The 20,495-nt window shown below is 38.7% G+C and overlaps 1 protein-coding gene across 1 annotated transcript in view; it reads right to left on the minus strand.

The window, feature by feature from the left end:
- TM2D1 (TM2 domain containing 1) overlaps window positions 1-20,495 on the minus strand; it is a 143,375-nt gene that overhangs the window by 18,762 nt on the left and 104,118 nt on the right. The window lies entirely within an intron of this gene.

Consider the following 20,495-nt stretch of genomic DNA (forward strand, 5'->3'; position numbering starts at 1 on the left):
TTGAGAAGATAAACAAAATTGATAAACCACTAGCCAGAATCATCAACCAAAATAGGGAGAAGACTCAAATCAATAGAATTAGAAATGAAAAAGGAGAAGTATCGACTGACACTGCAGGAATACAAAGAATCACGAGAGATTACTACAAGCAACTATATGCCAATAAAATGGACAACCTGGAAGAAATGGACAAATTCTTAGAAAAGCACAACCTTCCGAGAATGAACTAGGAAGAAATAGAAAATATAAACAGACCAATCACAAGCACTGGAATTGAAACCGTGATTAAAAATCTTCCAGCAGGGACTTCCCTGGTGGTCCAGTGGTTAAGACTTCACCTTCCAATGCAGGGGGTGCTGGTTCAATCCCTGGTCGGGGAGCTAAGATCCCACATGCCTCGTGGCCAAAAATACCAAAGTGTAAAACAGAAGCAATACTGTAACAAATTCAATAAAGACTTAAAAAATCGTCGACATCAACAAAGTCTTTAAAAAAAATAAATCTTCCAGCAAACAAAAGCCCAGGACCAGATGGCTTCACAGGTGAATTCTATCAAACATTTAGAGAAGAGCTAACACCTATCCTTCTCAAACTCTTCCAAAATATAGCAGAGGAAGGAGGAACACTCCCAAACTCATTCTACAAGGCCACCATCACCCTGATACCAAAACAAAAATAAACAAATGGGACCTAATGAAACTTAAATGACTATACTACCCATAGCAATCTACACAAAGATGTCACAAAGGAAGAAAACTACAGGCCAATACCACTGATGAACATAGATGCAAAAATCCTCAGGAAAATACTAGTAAACAGAATCCAACAGCACATTAAAAGAATCATGCACCATGATCAAGTGGGGTTTATCCCAGGAAAGCAAGGATTCTTCAATATATGCAAATCAGTCAATGTGATACACCATATTAACAAACCAAAGGAGAAAAACCATATGATCATCTCAATAGATGCAGAAAAAGCTTTTGACAAAATTCAACACCCATTTATGATAAGAACCCTCCAGAAATAGGCATAGAGGGAATTTACCTCAACATAATAAAGGCCATATATGACAAACCCACAGCCAACATCGTTCTCAATGGTGAAAAACTGAAAGCATTTCCTCTAAGATCAGGAACAAGACAAGGTTGTCCACACTCACCACTATAATTCAACATAGTTTTGGAAGTTTTAGCCACAGCAATCAGAGAAGAAAAACAAATAAAAGGAATCCAAATTGGAAAAGAAGAAGCAAAGCTGTCACTGTTTGCAGATGACATGATACTATACATAGAGAATCCTAAAGATGCTACCAGAAAACTACTAGAGCTAATCACTGAATTTGGTAAAGTAGTAGGATACAAAATTAATGCACAGAAATCTCTTGCATTCCTATACACTAATGATGAAAAATCTGAAAGAGAAATTAAGGAAACACTCCCATTTACCATTGCAACAAAAAGAATAAAATACCTAGGAATAAACCTACCTAAGGAGACCAAAGACCTGTATGCAGAAAACTATAAGACACTGATGAAAAAAATTAAAGATGATACAAACAGATGGCGAGATATACCATGTTCTTGGACTGGAAGAATCAACATTGTGAAAATGACTATAATTCCCAAAGCAATCTACACATTCAATGCAATCCCTATCAAACTACAAATGGCATTTTTCACAGAACTACAGCAAAAATTGCACAATTTGTATGGAAACACAAAAGGCCCCAAATAGCCAAAGCAATCTTGAGAAAGAAAAACAGAGCTGGAGGAATCAGGCTTCCTGACTTCAGACTATACTACAAAGCTATAGTAATGAAGACAGTATGGTACTGGCACAAAAACAGAACTATAGATCAATGGATCAGGATAGAAAGCCCAGAGATAAACCCATGCACATATGGTCACCTTATCTTTGATAAAGGAGGCAAGAATATACAGTGGAGAAAAGACAGCCTCTTCAATAAGTGGTGCTGGGAAAACTGGAAAGCTACAAGTAAAAGAATGAAATTAGAACACTCCCTAACACCGTATACAAAAATAAACTCAAAATGGATTAAAGACCTAAATGTAAGGTCAGACACTATAAAACACTTAGAGGAAAACATAGGCAGGATACTCTGACATAAATCACAGCAAGATCCTTTTTGACTCACCTCCTATAGAAATGAAATAAAAACAAAAATAAACAAATGGGACCTAATGAAACTTAAAAGCCTTTGCACAGCAAAGGAAACCATAAACAAGATGAAAAGACAACCCTCAGAATTGGAGAAAATATTTGCAAATGAAGCAACTGACAAAGGATTAATCTACAAAATATACAAGCAGCTCATGTAGCTCAATACCAAAAAACAACCCAATCCCAAAATGGGCAGAAGACCTAAATAGTCATTTCCCCAAAGAAGATATACAGATCGCCAACAAACACATGAAAAGATGCTCAATATCACTAATCATTAGAGAAATGTAAATTAAAACTACAATGAGGTATCACCTCACACCAGTCAGAATGGCCATCATCAAAAATCTACAAACAATAAATGCTGGAGAGGGTGTGGAGAAAAGGGAACCCTCTTGCTCTGTTGGTGGGAATGTAAATTGATACAGCCACTATGGAGAACAGTATGGAGGTTCCTTAAAAAACTAAAAATAGAACTACCATACGACCCAGCAATCCCACTACTGGGCATATACCCTGAGAAAACCATAATTCAAAAAGAGTCATGTACCACAATGTTCACTGCAGCTCTATTTACAATAGCCAAGACATGGAAGCAACCTAAGTGTCCATCAACAGATGAATGGATAAAGAAGATGTGGCACATATATACAATGGAATATTACTCAGCCATAAAAGAAATGACATTGAGTTATTTGTAGTGAGGTGGATGGACCTAGAGTCTGTCTTACAGAGTGAAGTAAGTCAGAAAGAGAAAAACAAATACCGTACACTAACACATATATGTGGAATCTAAAAAAAATAAAATAAAATAAAAAATGGTTCTGAAGAACCTAGGGGCAGGACAGGAATAAAGACGCAGACCTAGAGAATGGACTTGAGGACACGGGGAGGGGGGAGGGTAAGCTGGGACGAAGTGAGAGAGTGGCATGGACATATATACACTGCCAAATGTAAAACAGCTAGCTAGTCGGAAGCAGCTGTATAGCACAGGGAGATCAGCTCAGTGCTTTGTGACCACCTAGAGGGGTGGGATAGAGGGGATAGAGGGGTGGGAGGGTGGGAGGCAGACGCAAGAGGGAGGAGATATGGGGATATATGTATATGCATAGCTGATTCACTTTGTTATAAAGCAGAAACTAACACACCATTGTAAAGCAATTATACTCCAATAAAGATGTTAAAAAAAAAAAAAAAAAAGAAAAGGTATGACTGTACAAATTGCCTCCTGGAAAACCAAAAAAAGATAATTCCATTCTTGTCCCTACCCTATTTGTGGAGGAAATGATTAAGCACCATTCCAGTTTTTATATCACTAGGCTGCTCTCCCTAAATTATGATGACTAAATCAATAAAGCATAAGGTCTGAAATTCTCTCCTCTCTGTATGAGGTCCGCAGATATAGGAGCAAGCTGCATTAAAGCTGTATCAGAAATAACAAAAGTCACAGGAACTTCTGATAATAGGAAGGTAAATACAGTAGCCCCACTATCCATGGGGCATATGTTCCAATACCCCCAGTGGATGCCTGAAACCACAGATAGTACTAAACCCTACATTTACTATGTTTTTCCTTTACATACATACCTTGGATAAATTTAATTTATAAATTAGGCACAGTAAGAGATTAACAACAATACCTAATAATAAAATAGAACAATTAAAACAATATATTGTAATAAAAGTTATGTGAATGTGGTCTCTCTCATTCTCAAAATATCTTATTGTACTGTACTCACTCTCCTTGTGATGATGTGAGATGACAAAAGGCCTGTGTGCTGAGGTGAAGTGAGGTGAGTGATGTAGGCACGGTGATGTAGAGTTAGGCTTTTACTGACCTTCTAACAATACGTCAGAAATAGAATCATCTGCTTCGGGTGATCCTGGATCATCGAGCTACGATGATGTCGATGCTTGGATGTCAGGAGCAGACGATGTTGGTGGTTGCCGAATCCCAGGAGGGACAGCATGGGAGGGCAAGAGATTTCAGAACAATGCAGAATTCTAAAGCTTATGGATTGTTTATTCCTGGAATTTTCCTTTTAATATTTTCGGACTGCGGTTGACAAAGGTAACTGAAACTGCAGAAAGTAAAACCGTGGAGAAGGGAAGACTAGTGTGTGGTTAAAAATAATTAGAGATGCACTTTTTACCAGGGTGAGGCATAAGGCTCATGAAAAGTCACCTGTCTCTACCTTTGCTGCAGACAAAAATGTTCTCTGCAATATCTCTCATGAGTCCTTTAGCTTCAGGTTTGCATCATAAAGATGATTGTCCAAACCAAAATTCATGACCTTACCAAAAACTTCTGATTGTTTATATTGGTGAATTACAGCACGTCCTAAACAAGTTTCCAAAGGTAGAAATCTTATAATCATCTCAGACTCCTCCCTTTCTCTCACTGACAATATCCAGTCAGTTGTCAAGTCCTATCAATAATATCTCCTAAATTGCATTACTTAATTAGGTCTTCACCATTCTTACTCAGGTTACTGCATTAGGTCTCTCCCTCAGTTCCTGTGCCTTTTAATCTATGCTCCACATGCTGCCATAAAAACACAAGCTTGGGACTTCCCTGGTGGCCCAGTGGTTAAGAATCCGCCTGCCAATGCAGGAGACATGGGTTCAATCCCTGGTCTGGGAAGAGCCCACATGCCGCGGAGCAACTAAGCCGGTGCACCACAACTACTGAGCCTGAGCTCTAGAGCCCGTGAGCCACAACTACTGAAGCCCGCGAGCCACAGCTACTGAAGCCTGCGTGCTTAGCCCATGCTCCGCAACAAGAGAAGCCACTGCAATGAGAAGCCTGTGCACCACAACAAAGAGTAGTCCCTGCTCGCCGCAACTACAGAAAGCCCACGTGCAGCAACGAAGACCCAAAGCAGCCAAAAGTAAATATAAAAAAAAGAAGATTTATAAAAACAAAAACACAAGCTTGATCAAATAACTCTCTTACTTTAAATACCTTAGATCCTTTGTAGTCATGTAGCTCCCTCATAGTCTAGCCCTGTATACTTTGTTAGACTTTTCTCCTGGAATTCCCTAGGAACTGCTGCCCTCCAGCCATTTCAAATTATTTCAAGTTCCTCAAACAGCCCTTATGCTCTGTCATCTCCCTGCTTTTGTTTGTGCTATTTCTACTGCCAAGAAATCTATTCTGCACTCCCCCATTCACCTGATAAACCCTGTTTATTTGTCCATCAAGATTCAAACAAGAGGTGTACTATACAGGAAACCGTCACTGACTCCTGCAAATCTGAGTTGTAGGTCCCCACTCTGTGTTCACATAGTACTCTGTGCTTATCTGTAGTGTATTAGCTTTTATCTCACCACTGCAGTTGTTTGTATGCCCATCTCCATCATCATCCTCAGAGTTTCTTGAGGAAGGGACTAAGTCTTTTATTGTGGACATCAATTCTGTCTTCCCAGGACCATTCTTTCCATTGGGGAAGTACCATGCCTTCATCCCATGTGGTTCTGCATAGACTATTCTTCACAGTGTCCTGCAGGCGAGGGCATGTTATCCAGGGCTGGCAATTCCTGGTACCGTATAGCCTCTTGACGACAATGACTGATATTAAGCATAGGCATGTGATTGAACAGAGTCTTTCCATGATATTAATATATAAATCCTGGAAAGAGAAGATTTCTCTTTTCCTTTTGGATTGAGTGCTATAATGATACAGGCCTTGGACTACCAACAGTCATCTTTCCCATCTCATGAAGAGAGCATGTCCGTGGAGTTGAGCTAACTCTAGAGAGGGATGCACAGTTAGAATATGGAACTAGAGCCCAAATAACATAATTCAGCCCCTGAATCTAATAAATGAGAAACAAGTGCATTTTGCATTTCCCAGTTATATAAGCTGATAAATTCCCATCTGTGCTTAAGGCAATTGAGTTATATTCTGATACTTGCAACCAAGAATCCTGATGAATACATCTTTAGAATTTATGTCCCCTCTGAATCACAGTAATTGGCACATAGGGCCCAATAAAAACTTGTTACATGGATGAACAAATAACAGCAAAAGGTTTAGGAGTTACCTCTGTGTAAAGTGAATTTCTTCTGCCCCCAAACTGCTTAGTGTCTGCTGTTCATCAACAGCACCCCCAGTTCCTGCATCTTGTTGTAGAGGCCACACCACCTGTATCGACATGCGGTTTCTCCTTAAACAGTATTTGCCTAGTTAGCAAGTGCCTAAAATGTCTATTAATCTGTAAACACTCGGAAAGACTCCAGCTTGTATTCTTATTTTCCTTGTTTAACATGTTAAATGAAACTCAAGTTAGGAAAGCTCTTATCAGAAAAGCCATGATGCCTGGTCCAATTCACTGAACAAAAACGATTGAGGAGCCCTCTATCTGACATTGGACTTTGTAAAAGGAGCCTTGACTTAAGTGTGCTTGAGCCTTGTGATTGTGGGTCACGGAGTCTGAGGAGTGATTTTCCCTCTTGTAGGAATCGATTGGGTATATCCTCCACTGTGTAGCTACTGAGGACTCTGCCTTAAATGAAAGGAAGTAGAGCTTCTAAACCATTAGTAGAATAATCCCGTCCTTTGGTTTTTAGAGAATAAAAGACAGTGTTTTTTTTAATGAGCAAATTTTATTTGATTTTGAAGCATTTTCTCCATATAAGGTAAATGTCCTATTCAAAGTTCTCTCCCCTTTTTTAAATATAGCAAATCTAATCCTCTTTCAACATACACGTGAAAGTCATAGCATTTTATATATTAAAAACAATTCAAGGTTCTTTGCATCAGAAACAATCCTGCTTGTATCCACTTAACTCATATAAATATTTAGCAAGGTCAGCAAGGGTGCTTCTGAAATTTTTCCTTTCAATTCTTTCTTAAGGTCAATAATCTAAAATCCCCCAAATAGTGATGTACTTTTACAGCAAAAGATAAGTACATAAAGAAAAATAAAAGCAAAAATTAGAACTGCCTTGTTCATGTGCTTTTGAATCGTTAGGAAAACGTGTAAGTATCTGATGGCTTCTGCTTGAAAAATAAGTGTAATGAAAGAGCCAAAACCAGGCATGACCCATCCCCCAGCAGAGAATCAAAGAATATAGTGGTGTGGGCTCTTACATGCAGTGTAAGACGGAGTTCCTGCGTTTACAAAGAAAAGCCAGGGATTGCGGGGATTAGGACTAGGGTGAAGAGGGTTAGATTGCTCTGCATAGATGTTGGGAAGAATTTGAGAAAGGCTTTTTGTTCCTGAGAGGAAGGGGGAACAGGAGAATGCAGGGGATAATGGGCAAGCAGGTGGAGGACTAGCAGAAAAACTTTTAAGAACAGGTCTAAGTTTTCTTTTAATCTATCTATCTCCCATTTGTCTTAGTGAACTTGAGTTTGCCACATATACAGAGGTCTTTGGTGAATAATGTGTATATATATATATGCATACATTTGTGTATAGTATTATATATACACACATATGTATATATATGTACGTATGTGGAAAAGAAAGTATATTTAAATTCTTTTGTGATCAATACCAAAGTGAAGGAGACAAATGACCAGCCACAAAGAGGCAGAATGGGAAATAAGAACTGAGTAGAAATATGTGACTGGATTCAAAGATGACTATAAGAAATTAAAGTCCCCGAGAATTTGCACAAATGCTGAGGAGGGCATTAGACCTTCCCATGAGGCATGGAATGTGGTTCAGGTTAATCTTAGGAAGATGTTAAGGGGTAAGGAAGCCCCAGATAACAAAGCATCTATATGATATGATTGCCCCCAAACCCTGAGATCTAAGCACTCAACTAACTAGGGATGGGTCATACTGATGATACAAAAGGAGGGTCTTTGTTGTTTATTCTATAAATAACACAAGTAATAGAATTGACAGAAATAACTCAAGATGATTGAAGATAAGGCCGGAAAGCAGAGAAGCATAAAAGTGTGGAATAGTAGCCTTTCAAATCATGGTAGAAAGAGGAAGGAAAGACTCCATGAGGGTGATTGTGAAGGGTAATAAATAACTATAGATAGGCTTGGGCAGAGAAAGTCCAGATTGAAAAAAATCTACATATTCTGTATAGGAATGAAAATGGATTAATACCATATATTATTTCACTCTGCATGTAGACGCATCCTTTGTAAATAGAGCTAGAAACTGTAATTATAGAAAACGTCTCACATGGTCTTTAATATTTAAGTAGTCTCCCCACTGGAAATCAACCATGTAGAAAAGAAACGCTTTCTCAATAGGTTAATATTAATTACTTAACAACCCTGACATCGATATTTATGGAATACTTAAGAAACAAGCATTCATGAAGTGGAAGCGTGTTCATCCGTCTACTGGGAGGCTTACAGCATTTTTCAAAGTGTCGAATTCACTTTGCGCTCTGCCTCTTTATGTTGTGAAAATTTGAAATTACTGTTGATTTGAAGGCTCTTCAAAAGGCTCTTTTTTTATTCCTAGCTGAGAAAAAAAAATCAAAACAGATTAATCTGGTATTCTTTAAGTATGTCATTTCTCAATCTTGCAAAAAGAAGATGATAACCATATGAGGAAAGGAAATCTAATGGAGTAGAAGAAACTAGAGAGGTAATAACATCCGTGTATGACAGTCAAAGACACAAAAGTAAAAATTATTTCAAGGCAGCAACCAGCCTTAAGAAGAAATGGAGGGGCTTCCCTGGTGCCACAGTGGTTGAGAATCTGCCTGCCAATGCAGGGGACACGGGTTCGAGCCCTGGTCTGGGAAGATCCCACATGCCGCGGAGCAACTAGGCCCGTGAGCCACAATTACTGAGCCTGCGCGTCTGGAGCCTGTGCTCTGCAACAAGAGAGGCCGCGATAGTGAGAGGCCCGCGCACCACGATGAAGAGTGGCCCCCACTTGCCACAACTAGAGAAAGCCCTCGCACAGAAACAAAGACCCAACACAGCCATAAATAAATAAATAAATTTTAAAAAGAAAGGGGGAAGGAGGTTGGGCGATAAATCCTGTAATGTGGTCTATAAAGAAGAAATGGAGGAGGAAGGTGAGTATCTGATGTGATTTGAAGAATGTCAGAAAAGATGCTCACCAATAGAACAACCGTGTCAGAACCACAAAAGGGTGATATTTAAGACTCTATCTCCTGTGCCTGGCAATCATTCATTTGTTCATTCATTCTTTCAGCATTCATTTGAATCCCCACTCTGTCCTACCTTGGCCTGGGTGCTGGGATACAATAATAAATAAAGCCCAGTCCCCATGCTTAGGGGCTCAGAGTCCAGCTGGGGAGACACACGAGTAAGAAACAATTGTAGCTTTCTGTGCTAAGAGCACCACAGAGAGAAATAGGAATTCTAGGTAAGGAGTGATAACTTTGTATGCAAACGTATGTTGAATATTAAATAAATACACATCTCAAAATATTTTTCTCCCTTAGTACCTGAAAATTCTTTAATTAATTATGTTGTGAGAGCTTGTGTGTAAGGGTGCAAGGTACCCTAGACCCCAAAGCGGTTCCGGTTTTTGCTCTGCCCCTTACTAGCCCTGAGATCTCTGGCAAGTCCCGTGAGGCCTCGGAGCCTCAGTGGCCTCCTTCGTAAAGTCAGAGCATTTGTCCTGATGATCTATAAACTACTTGCTGAGCTTGACATCTAAGAAGCTTCATTTAAAATGCAAATGTTATCCTCAAAGAGTGATCCATGAAGCCAATGGGACTTTATCGTGCATTAGTTAATTAAATTTGCTAGCCAGTCACCTTGCAGAGCCCTGAGAGAAAGGGACACAGGTAGGATTCATCTCAGAAATGGGAGAAAGGGCCCTAGATTTGGGTGGGTAAGAGAATAGGAGATCTTGACAAATAGAGTCAGTGAAAGGCATTCGGGCTGAGGAGGATGTATCAGGGAGAAAGGAGAATCATAGACAATATTTTTTTTTTTTAATTTACTTATTTTTATTATTTATTTATTTTTGGCTGTGTTGGGTCCTCGTTTCTGTGCAAGGGCCCTCTCCAGCTGCGGCAAGCGGGGGTCACTCTTCATTGCGGTGCGCGGGCCTCTCACTATCGCGGCCCCTCCCGCTGCGGAGCACAGGCTCCAGACGCGCAGGCTCAGTAGTTGTGGCTCACGGGCGACAATATTTTTAACACGTTATAGGAAAGTGTTTTTCAATTTTGTTTTCAGGATAAAGCATTAGAACATGCATATGTTCTATGTGATCAGACTATAGTAGCTGCAGATTATCTTCATTGGAAGAACTTAGGGCAACTGCTGGTTGAAAAAGGTTGCTCAGGGACCTGTCTTCAGGGCACGCTGGCACTACATTTGCACAACCGCTCTTAACTGGATTGTGGGCTTATGTAGGATAATGGATGTGCAAGGGGATGGGGATGAGATTATATGGGACAGTTTAGGACCTAACCAAGTGACCTCTTGACACCAAGAGTAACCAAAGAAGAGGAAGAGGGAAACTGGAAATCCTCTTACTTCCCCTTGGAAAGCTCCCTCCAAATCACCACTCCCCTCAAATGTTCTGCTCAACTTTCACACCTCTGCTCCATCTGGGAAGACACGATCACATCATCTAGAGAGAAATGACTCACCCTAATTTCCTTACACACAAGAGCCCCCGTCCAGGTGTTTTATTTTTATTTTTATTTTTCGTCCAGGTGTTTTAGACCAGCAGTCCTAGCAAAAGACAAATGTGAAGGCAGGCTGCATTCTGCCCTAATCTCCTGCTTTTGGTCTTCTTACATGACCTAGTCCAAAATGTTTGTTCTTATCCCATCCACTCCTAATTTTTCTTTACATTTTTACAGTGGATATAACCTCATTGTTATATTATTGTATTTTTCTATAATATTGTATTATTTTCGCCAACCAAAACCAATTTACTTTTCACGGGCTTACAAAGGGCCACGCCCACCATGGCGAGAGTGAAGTGATGGAGACCCACTGACCAGCGGAATGGAGGACTGTGTGTAAGAGCCAGGCTTGAGCAGAGCAGTGTTGAGTCCTGACTGATCCATTGATCCAGTGTCTGGCAGCAACACACATTCACGAGTGAAAAAAAAGTGGTTGTGGAACAGTGCTCATATTTTACATGATACAGGTTGGATTTGATCTGTCCTAAGTAAATATCTTGAGAACAAGCAGTTAAAAATATTCAAGATGATCTGACCCCAAATAAGTTCTGCATTTCCAAAAACTGAAACTACATGCACATCTCATCATGTATTTTACACAAAATACTCATATGACTGAAGTAAGCATGTGTGTTCGCCTATGATCAAACTCCCTGATCTCTCACACCTGGAGGGTCCTTGCATGTGTTAGATCTTTGTGTGTTCAAGGTCCTGGCATGACTCTGTAGAGTAAAGCTGCTTCTCTGTTTGGGGCCAACCCCAACACTTATAACCTTGATCCCTCCCTTCCCACCTCCTCCAGACCTTATTAGATCAATTGCCCCTGGTGTCCCATTCTAAATCCTCAACAAATCTCTTCTCTACTCTTTCCTCCCCCTCCCTATTCCACTTCTTAAATCTCTTTCTTCTAAATAGAAACTCTTTCCTCTGAACTCTCCCACTAATTACCATCTCATCTCTCACCTCTTCATACACAAATTCTTTAAAAGAGTATACTATTTTTGCTGTTTATATTGCCTCTTTTCCATTAACTCTTCACCTCACTACAGTGTATCTCCCATTTTGCATGAAGCAACAGAAATGGACTAACATATGCCAAATTTTTTTTTTTTTTAGTTTTTTGACATACTGAATAGTATCCATTCTCATCCCCTCAGAGACCTTAGAAAGGGAAAAACTACATCTCCCAGACTCTCTTGCAGCTAGGGTTCTGTATGCAAATAAGGTTCTGCCAATTAATACATTCCCCAAACTTTGGAAGACAAATATGGAACAGAGGCACTCTTCTGTTGTTATTTTTGCTAACAAGCAAGCTCATGAAATGAAAACTTAAGTGTCAAGAAGCAGGAGGCAATGATGACCAGACTCAGTGTCTGGTTATCACCTTTATGGGTGGCAAGAAAGTTTCAACGGTGACAGAGGAAGTGGCTTCCTAGCCCCAAATACCTGATCTCTGAATAGCATCTGTGATGATGAGCACCGAACTTAATAGTGCCAGTGGTGGTTTCCCGATTCATGCTACTCTAGCGTTTCCAACCGTTTTTAAAGCACCCAATTTCCTGTATAAAATCCTCTTTTGTTTAAAATACCTAGGGTATTTTCTATCTCCTATACTGAGCCCTAGTATAGTTTGTGAAACTGGAAGTGGTTATGGATAACTGACTCTCAACAACAAGAATTTGGGAGTGGTTACCTTGGTTTGGTTGGATGTGAAGGTAGAGATGATTCATTCCCCACTGAGAAATGGGAACTGGCAGTCCATGAGAGTTGCAAGCAGAGTTACTTAAATTATCACATTTTTGGACTTACATTAAGTACCTATTGAAGGCAAGCCTTTTGGTGGATTAATATGGTAGAAATGGGGCAGACAAGGATGATGGTTCAAGCTGGACAATTCTGAAGTCCTGGAGAGCTTAAAGAAAGGCACTATAAGCTCAGGCCTTACATTTCTTTGAATTCTACAATCTAGGCAAAATTAGAGGATTAGAAAGTTATTGTAACTGCCATCGTACAATATGTAATCTCTTAAAGCCAGTAGGCTGACATGCCCAAATAAGATGCCAAGGCTGATCATGTCAGTTTTGAAATGAAATTGAATTCACAGCCTCACCGTGTCTTTTATGGTCAAGACAGACTTTGATTAAGAAAGAGTGGACCCCCCCAAAAAACCACACGCACAAAAAAACAAAAACAAAAAAAAAAGAGAGTGGACCCCTGAACACTGAGGTGAGAACATCTGAGTAAAATCAGATGAATATAAGTCCCTGGAGCCCCCCAATACCCACTAAGCCTCACTTGCCAGAAGAAGCAGTCCTTCCTCCCCACTTGATGAAGTTGGCTCTGCCTTGTGTGGAGACCCTGCACTGACCTTCCTTGAGCATCTACCTTCAGGAGGATGCCACTTAACCTCATGTTCCACCATGACAATTTCCACTGTCTCTTGACTTATTAAAAAAAAAAAAAAACCAAACAAACAAAAAAACCAATATCACATCCCTGGGTGAATTACATATAAATATCACCATCAAAGACGTGAAGGACTCACCTGCAGCTTGCTACAATCTGCATTTCCCAAACAGCAATTCCTCTGTTATTCTCTAATAAACTCAATTTCTGATAATTTTGGGGATAAAAGATTTAAATTGGGAACATGGTGGCAGATCTTCTTGAATCCCTACAGAAAACCTGATACAAGACCAAATATAATCAATATTTACAACAAAACTGGATGATAAACCCCAAAATACAAATGAATGGGGGTAAAACACCAGTAAAATACTAACAACAGCAATAATATCTGTATGTTATTGACGTCTGTGTTGGAGAAATCAGAGAAAAGCAACAGTGAAACTGACAGACTTAAAAGCCCTACAAGAGGAAACTTGCACAAGCCTCTTAGATAGCCTCATCCACCAGAGGGCAGACAGCAGAAGCAAGAACTACAACCCTGCAGCCTGTGGAACAAAAACCATATTCCAGAAGGATAGACAAGATGAAAAGGCAGAGGGCTATGTACCAGATGAAGGAACAAGATAAAACCCCAGAAAAACAACTAAATGAAGTGGAGATAGGCAACCTTAAAGAAAAAGAATTCAGAAAAATGATAGTGAAGATGATCCAGGACCTTGGAAAAAGAATGGAGGAAAAGATCGATAAGATGCAAGAAATGTTTAACAAAGACCTAGAAGAATTAAAGAACAAACAAACAGAGATGAACAATACAATAACTGAAATGAAAAATACACTAGAAGGAATCAATAGCAGAATAACTGAGGCAGAAGAACGGATAAGTGACTTGGAAAACAAAATGGTGGAATTCACTGCTGCGGAACAGAACAAAGAAAAAAGAATGAAAAGAAATGAAGACAGCCTAAGAGACCTCTGGGACAACATTAAACTCAACAACATTTGCATTATAGGGGTTCCAGAAGGAGAAAAGAGAGAAAGGACCTGAGAAAATATTTGAAGAGATTATAGTCAAAAACTTCCCTAACATGGGAAAGGAAATAGCTACCCAAGTCCAGGAAGCACAGACCATCCCATAAAGGATAAACCCAAGGAGAAACACACTGAGACACATAGTAATCAAATTGGCAAAAATTAAAAACAAAGAAAAATTATTGAAAGCAGCAAGGGAAAAATGACAAACAACATACAAGGGAACTCCCATAAGGTTAACAGCTGATTTCTCAGCAGAAACTCTACAAGCCAGAAGGGAATGGCATGATATACTTAAAGTGATGAAAAGGAAGAACCTACAACCAAGATTACCCTACCTGGCAAGGATCTCATTCAGATTCGATGGAGAAATCAAAATCTTTACAGACAAGCAAAAGCTAAGAGAGTTCAGCACGACCAAACCAGCTCTACAACAAATGCTTAAGGAACTTCTCTAAGTGGGAAACACAAGAGAAGAAAAGCACCTACATAAACAAACCAAAAACAATTAAGAAAATGGTCATAGGAACATACATATCAATAATTACCTTAAACGTGAATGGATTAAATGCTCCAACCAAAAGACACAGGCTTGCTGAATGTATACAAAAACAAGACCCATATATATGTTGTCTACAAGAGACCCACTTCAGACCTAGGGACACATACAGACTGAAAGTGAGGGGATGGAAAAAGATATTCCCTGCAAATGGAAATCAAAAGAAAGTTGGAGTAGCAATACTCATATCAGACAAAATAGACTTTAAAAGAAAGAATGTTACAAGAGACAAGGAAGGACACTACATAATGATCAAGGGATCAATCCAAGAAGAAGATATAACAATCATAAATATATATGCACCCAACATAGGAGCACCTCAATACATAAGGCAACTGCTAACAGCTATAAAAGAGGAAATTGACAGTGACACAATAAAAGTGGGGGACTCTAACACCTCACTTACACCAATTGACAGATCATCCAAACAGAAAATTAATAAGAAAACACAAGCTTTAAATCACACAATAGACCAGATAGATTTAATTGATATTTATAGGACATTCCATCCTAAAACAGCAGATTACACATTCTTCTCAAGTGCGCTTGGAACGTTCTCCAGGATAGATCACGTCTTGGGTCACAAATCAAGCCTCAGTAAGTTTAAGAAAATTGAAATCATATCAAGCATCTTTTCTGACCACAACATGATGAGATTAGAAATGAATTACAGGGAAAATCACGTAAAAAACACAAACACATGGAGGCGAAATAATACGTTACTAAATAACCAAGAGATCACTGAAGAAATCAAAGAGGAAATCAAAAAATACCTAGAGGCAAATGACAATGAAAATATGGTGATCCAAAACCTATGGGATGCAGCAAAAACAGTTCTCAGAGGGAAGTTTATAGTTATACAAGCCTACCTCAAGAAACAAGAAAAATCTCAAATAAACAATCTAACCTTACACCTAAAGGAACTAGAGAAAGAAGAAGAAACAAAACCTAAAGTTAGCAGAAGGAAAGAAATCATAAAGATCAGAGTAGAAATAAATGAAATAGAAACAAAGAAAACAATAGCAAAGATCAATAAAACTAACAGCTGGTTCTTTGAGAAGATAAACAAAATTGATAAATCATTAGCCAGATTCATTAAGAAAAAGAGGGAGAGGACTCAAATCAATAAAATTAGAAATGAAAAAGGAGAAGTTACAACAGACACTGCAGAAATACAAAGCATCCTAAGAGACTACTACAAGCAACTCTATGCCAATAAAATGGACAACCTGGAAGAAATGGACAAATTTTGAGAAAGGTATAACCTTCCAAGACTGAACCAGGAAGAAATAGAAACTATGAATAGAACAATCACAAGTAATGAAATTGAAACTGTGATTAAAAATCTTCCAACAAACAAAAGTCCAGGACCAGATGCCTTCACAGGTGAATTCTAGCAAACATTTAGAGAAGAGCTAACACCCATCCTTCTCAAACTCTTCCAAAAAATTGCAGAGCAAGGAACACTCCCAAACTCATTCTATGAGGCCACCATCACCCTGATACCAAAACCAGACAAGGATACTACAACAAAAGAAAATTACTGACCAATATCACTGATGAATATAGATGCAAAAATCCTCAAAAAAATACTAGCAAACAGAATCCAACAACATATTAAAAGGATGATACACGATGATCAAGTGGGATTTATCCCAGGGATGCAAGGATTCTTCAATATATGCATATCAATCAATGTGATAGACCATATTAACAAATTGAAGATGAAAAACCGTATGATCATCTCAATAGATGCAGAAAAAGCTTCTGACAAAATTCAACACCCATTTATACTCTGGAGAGTATAAAAACTCTCCAGAAAGTGGGCATAGAGGGAACCTACCTCAACATAATAAAAGCCATATACAACAAACCCACAGAAAACATCATTCTTAATGGTGAAAAACTGAAACCATTTCCTCTAAGATCAGGAACAAGACAAGGATGTCCACTGTTACCACTATTATTCAACATAGTTTTGGAAGTCCTAGCCACAGCAATCAGAGAAGAAAAAGAAGTAAAAGGAATATACACTGGAAAAGAAGAAGTAAAACTGTCACTGTTTGCAGATGACATGATGCTATAGAGAATCCTAAAGATGCCGCCAGAAAACTACTAGAGCTAATCAATGAATTTGGTAAAGTTGCAGGATACAAAATTAATGCACAGAAATCTCTTGTATTCCTATATAATAATGATGAAAAATCTGAAAGAGAAATTAAGGATACACTCCCATTTACCTTTGCAACAAAAAGAATAAAATACCTAGGAATAAACCTACATAGGGAGACAAAAGACCTATATGCAGAAAATTATAAGACACTGATGAAAGAAATTAAAGATGACACCAACACATGGAGAGATATACCATGTTCTTGGATTGGAAGAATCAACATTGTGAAAATGACTATACTACCCAAAACAATCTACAGATTCAATGCAATCCCTATCAAATGACCAATGGCATTTTTTACAGAACTAGAACAAAAAATCTTAAAGTTTGTATGGAGACACAAAAGACCCCGAATAGCCAAAGCAGTCTTGAGGGAAAAAAGTGGAGCTGGAGGGCTTCGCTGGTGGTGCAGTGGTTGAGGGTCTGCCTGCCAATGCAGGGGACACAGGTTCGAGCCCTGGTCTGGGAGGATCCCACATGCCACGGAGCAACTGGGCCCGTGAGCCACAACTACTGAGCCTGGGCGTCTGGAGCCTGTTCTCCGCAACAACAGAGGCCACGATAGTGGGAAGTCCATGCACCACGATGAGGACTGGCCCCCGCTCGCCGCAACTGGAGAAGGCCCTTGCGCAGAAATGAAGACCCAACACAGCAAAAATAAATAAATAAATAAATTTATAAAGTTCCTACCAAAATTCTAAAAAAAAAAAAAAAGTGGAGCTGGAGGAATCAGACTCCCTGACTTCAGACTATACTACAAAGCTACAGTAATCAAGACAATATGGTACTGGCACAAAAACAGAAATATAGATCAATGGAAGAAGATAGAAAGCCCAGAGATAAGCCCATGCACCTATGGTCAACTAGTCTATGACAAAGGAGGCAAGGATATACAATGGAGAAAAGACAGTCTCTTCAATAAGTGGTGCTGGGAAAACTGGACAGCTACATGTAAAAGAATGAAATTAAAACTCTCCCTAACACCATACACAAAAATAAACTCAAAATGGATTAGAGACCTAAATATAAGACCGGACACTATAAACTCTTAGTGGAAGACATAGGAAGAACAGTCTTTGACATAAATCACACAGCAAGATCTTTTTTGATCCACCTCCTAGAGTAATGGAAATAAAAACAAAAATAAACAAATGGGACCTAATGAAACTTCAAAGCTTTTGCATAGCAAAGGAAACCATAAACAAGACGAAAAGACAACCCTCAGAATGGGAGAAAGTATTTGCGAACGAATCAACGGACAAAGGATTAATCTCAAAAATATATAAACAGCTCATGCAGCTCAATATTAAAAAAACAAACAACCCAATCCAAAAATGGGCAGAAGACCTAAATAGACATTTCTCCAAAGAAGACATACAGACGGCCAAGAAGCACATGAAAAGCTGCTCAATGTCACTAATTATTAGAGAAATGCAAATCAAAACTACAATGAGGTATCACCTCACACCAGTAAGAATGGACATCATCAGAAAATGTACAAACAAGAAATGCTGGAGAGGGTGTGGAGAAAAGGGAACCCTCTTGCACTGTTGGTGGGAATGTAAATCGATACAGCCACTATGGAGAACAGTATGGAGGTTCCTTAAAAAACTAAAATTAGAACTACCATACGACCCAGCAATCCCACTGCTGGGCATATACCCAGAGAAAACCCTAATCCAAAAAGACACATGCACCCCATTGTTCACTGCAGCACTATTTACAATAGCCAGGTCATGGAAGCAACCTAAATGCCCATCGACAGATGAATGGATAAAGAAGATGTGGTACATATATACAATGGAACATTACTCAGCCATAAAAGGAATGAAACTGGGACATTTGTAGAGACGTGGAGGGATCTAGAGACTGTCATATAGAGTGAAGTAAGTCAGAAAGAGAGAAACAAATATCGTATATTAATGCATATATGTGGAACCTAGAAAAATGGTACAGATGACCAGTTTGCAGGGCAGAAATTGAGACACAGATGCAGAGAACAAATGTATGGACACACCAAGGGGGGAAAGTGGCAGGGGGTGGGGGTAAAAAAAATTAAAAAAAGATCTGGCATGCCACAACTAAGACCTGACACAGCCAATAAATAAATAAATAAATAAATAAATAAATAAATAAATAGAAAGAAAATAAGATGTTAGGTAACCCATGGCATGCAGTGGCATTCACAATTAATGAAATTACGTACCATCTGTGGTTGATTATGATGAAGTGTCTACACAAGCACTAAGACATATTCTAGTAAAATTATTGAAATTTAAGGAAAAAATCTTTCCACCATCTAGGCAAAAAGCATACATGACTTATAAGGGAAAAAATGATATTTTTATCAGATTTTTCAACAGCAACATTTTATGCCAGAAGAAACTGGAGAAACAGACTTAAGATGCTCAAAGGAAGAAAATGTGAGCCAAAGATTTTATATACAGTAAAACTGACCTACAGATATAAAAGGTGCAGACTGTTATCAACATGCAAGAACTTGAGGAATATTGTTCTCATGAGCCCTTCCTAAAAAATCTACTAGAGCTGCACTGACCAATATGGTAGCCACTAGCCACATGTGACTATTTAAATTTTAATTTGAATGAATTACATAAAGTAAAAGTAAAAATTCAACTCTTAATTTTAACTAGCTACATTTCAAGTGCTCAAGAACTGTATGTGACTAGTGGCTATAATATTGGATCGTGCAAATATACAACATTTCCATTGTCATGGAAAATTCTATGGGATGGTGCTGTCTTAGCCAATGAGCTTCAGGCAACCAGAATGACTTGGGAATCATTGACATAAAGACCAATGGTGGGTATTAAATAAATACTTAACTGAATAAATAAGACTAAATGAGGATTAAAAGGGAGAGATTATGGCATATAAAAGCTGCATAATTTGACAATTTACATATAGTAAAAATGGGTGAGATGGAAATAGTATATGCAAAATAAAATATTTTTAAGTTATATTCTCAGTATTAATAATCGCTGGTGGTAGTATTACTATTGCTATTCTGAGACTATTGTATATGTAATGTGGGACAAAGCAGATGAATAATTATGGGATATTCTAATTCTATCATGTCCTTGAAAACCAGGATTCCATTGTGGAAGAAGCAGATGCAGATGTAATACAGAAGAGGTTAAGTGGAAGATCCTGTAGCTTGAATTTAAACTGGAAATATTAGAATGAACTAGAACCCATGACTGACTTAGTAATAATGGGCATCCCTGTGGTCCTGATTGTGGTTTTGAAATACCATTTCAAAATGATACAAACAGATGGAGAATTATACCATGTTCTTGGATTGGAAGAATCAACATTGCAAAAATGACTATAATACCCAAAGCAATCTACACATTCAATGCAATTCCTATCAAACTACCACTGGCATTTTTCACAGAACTAGAACAAAACAATTCATAATTTGTATGGAAACACAAAAGGCCCTGAATAGCCAAAGCAATCTTGAGAAAGAAAAACGGAGCTGGAGGAATCAGGCTACCTGACTTCAGACTATACTA

Source organism: Eschrichtius robustus, chromosome 3 (genome assembly GCF_028021215.1).
Source record: "Eschrichtius robustus isolate mEscRob2 chromosome 3, mEscRob2.pri, whole genome shotgun sequence".
Taxonomy (NCBI): Eukaryota; Metazoa; Chordata; class Mammalia; order Artiodactyla; family Eschrichtiidae; genus Eschrichtius; species Eschrichtius robustus.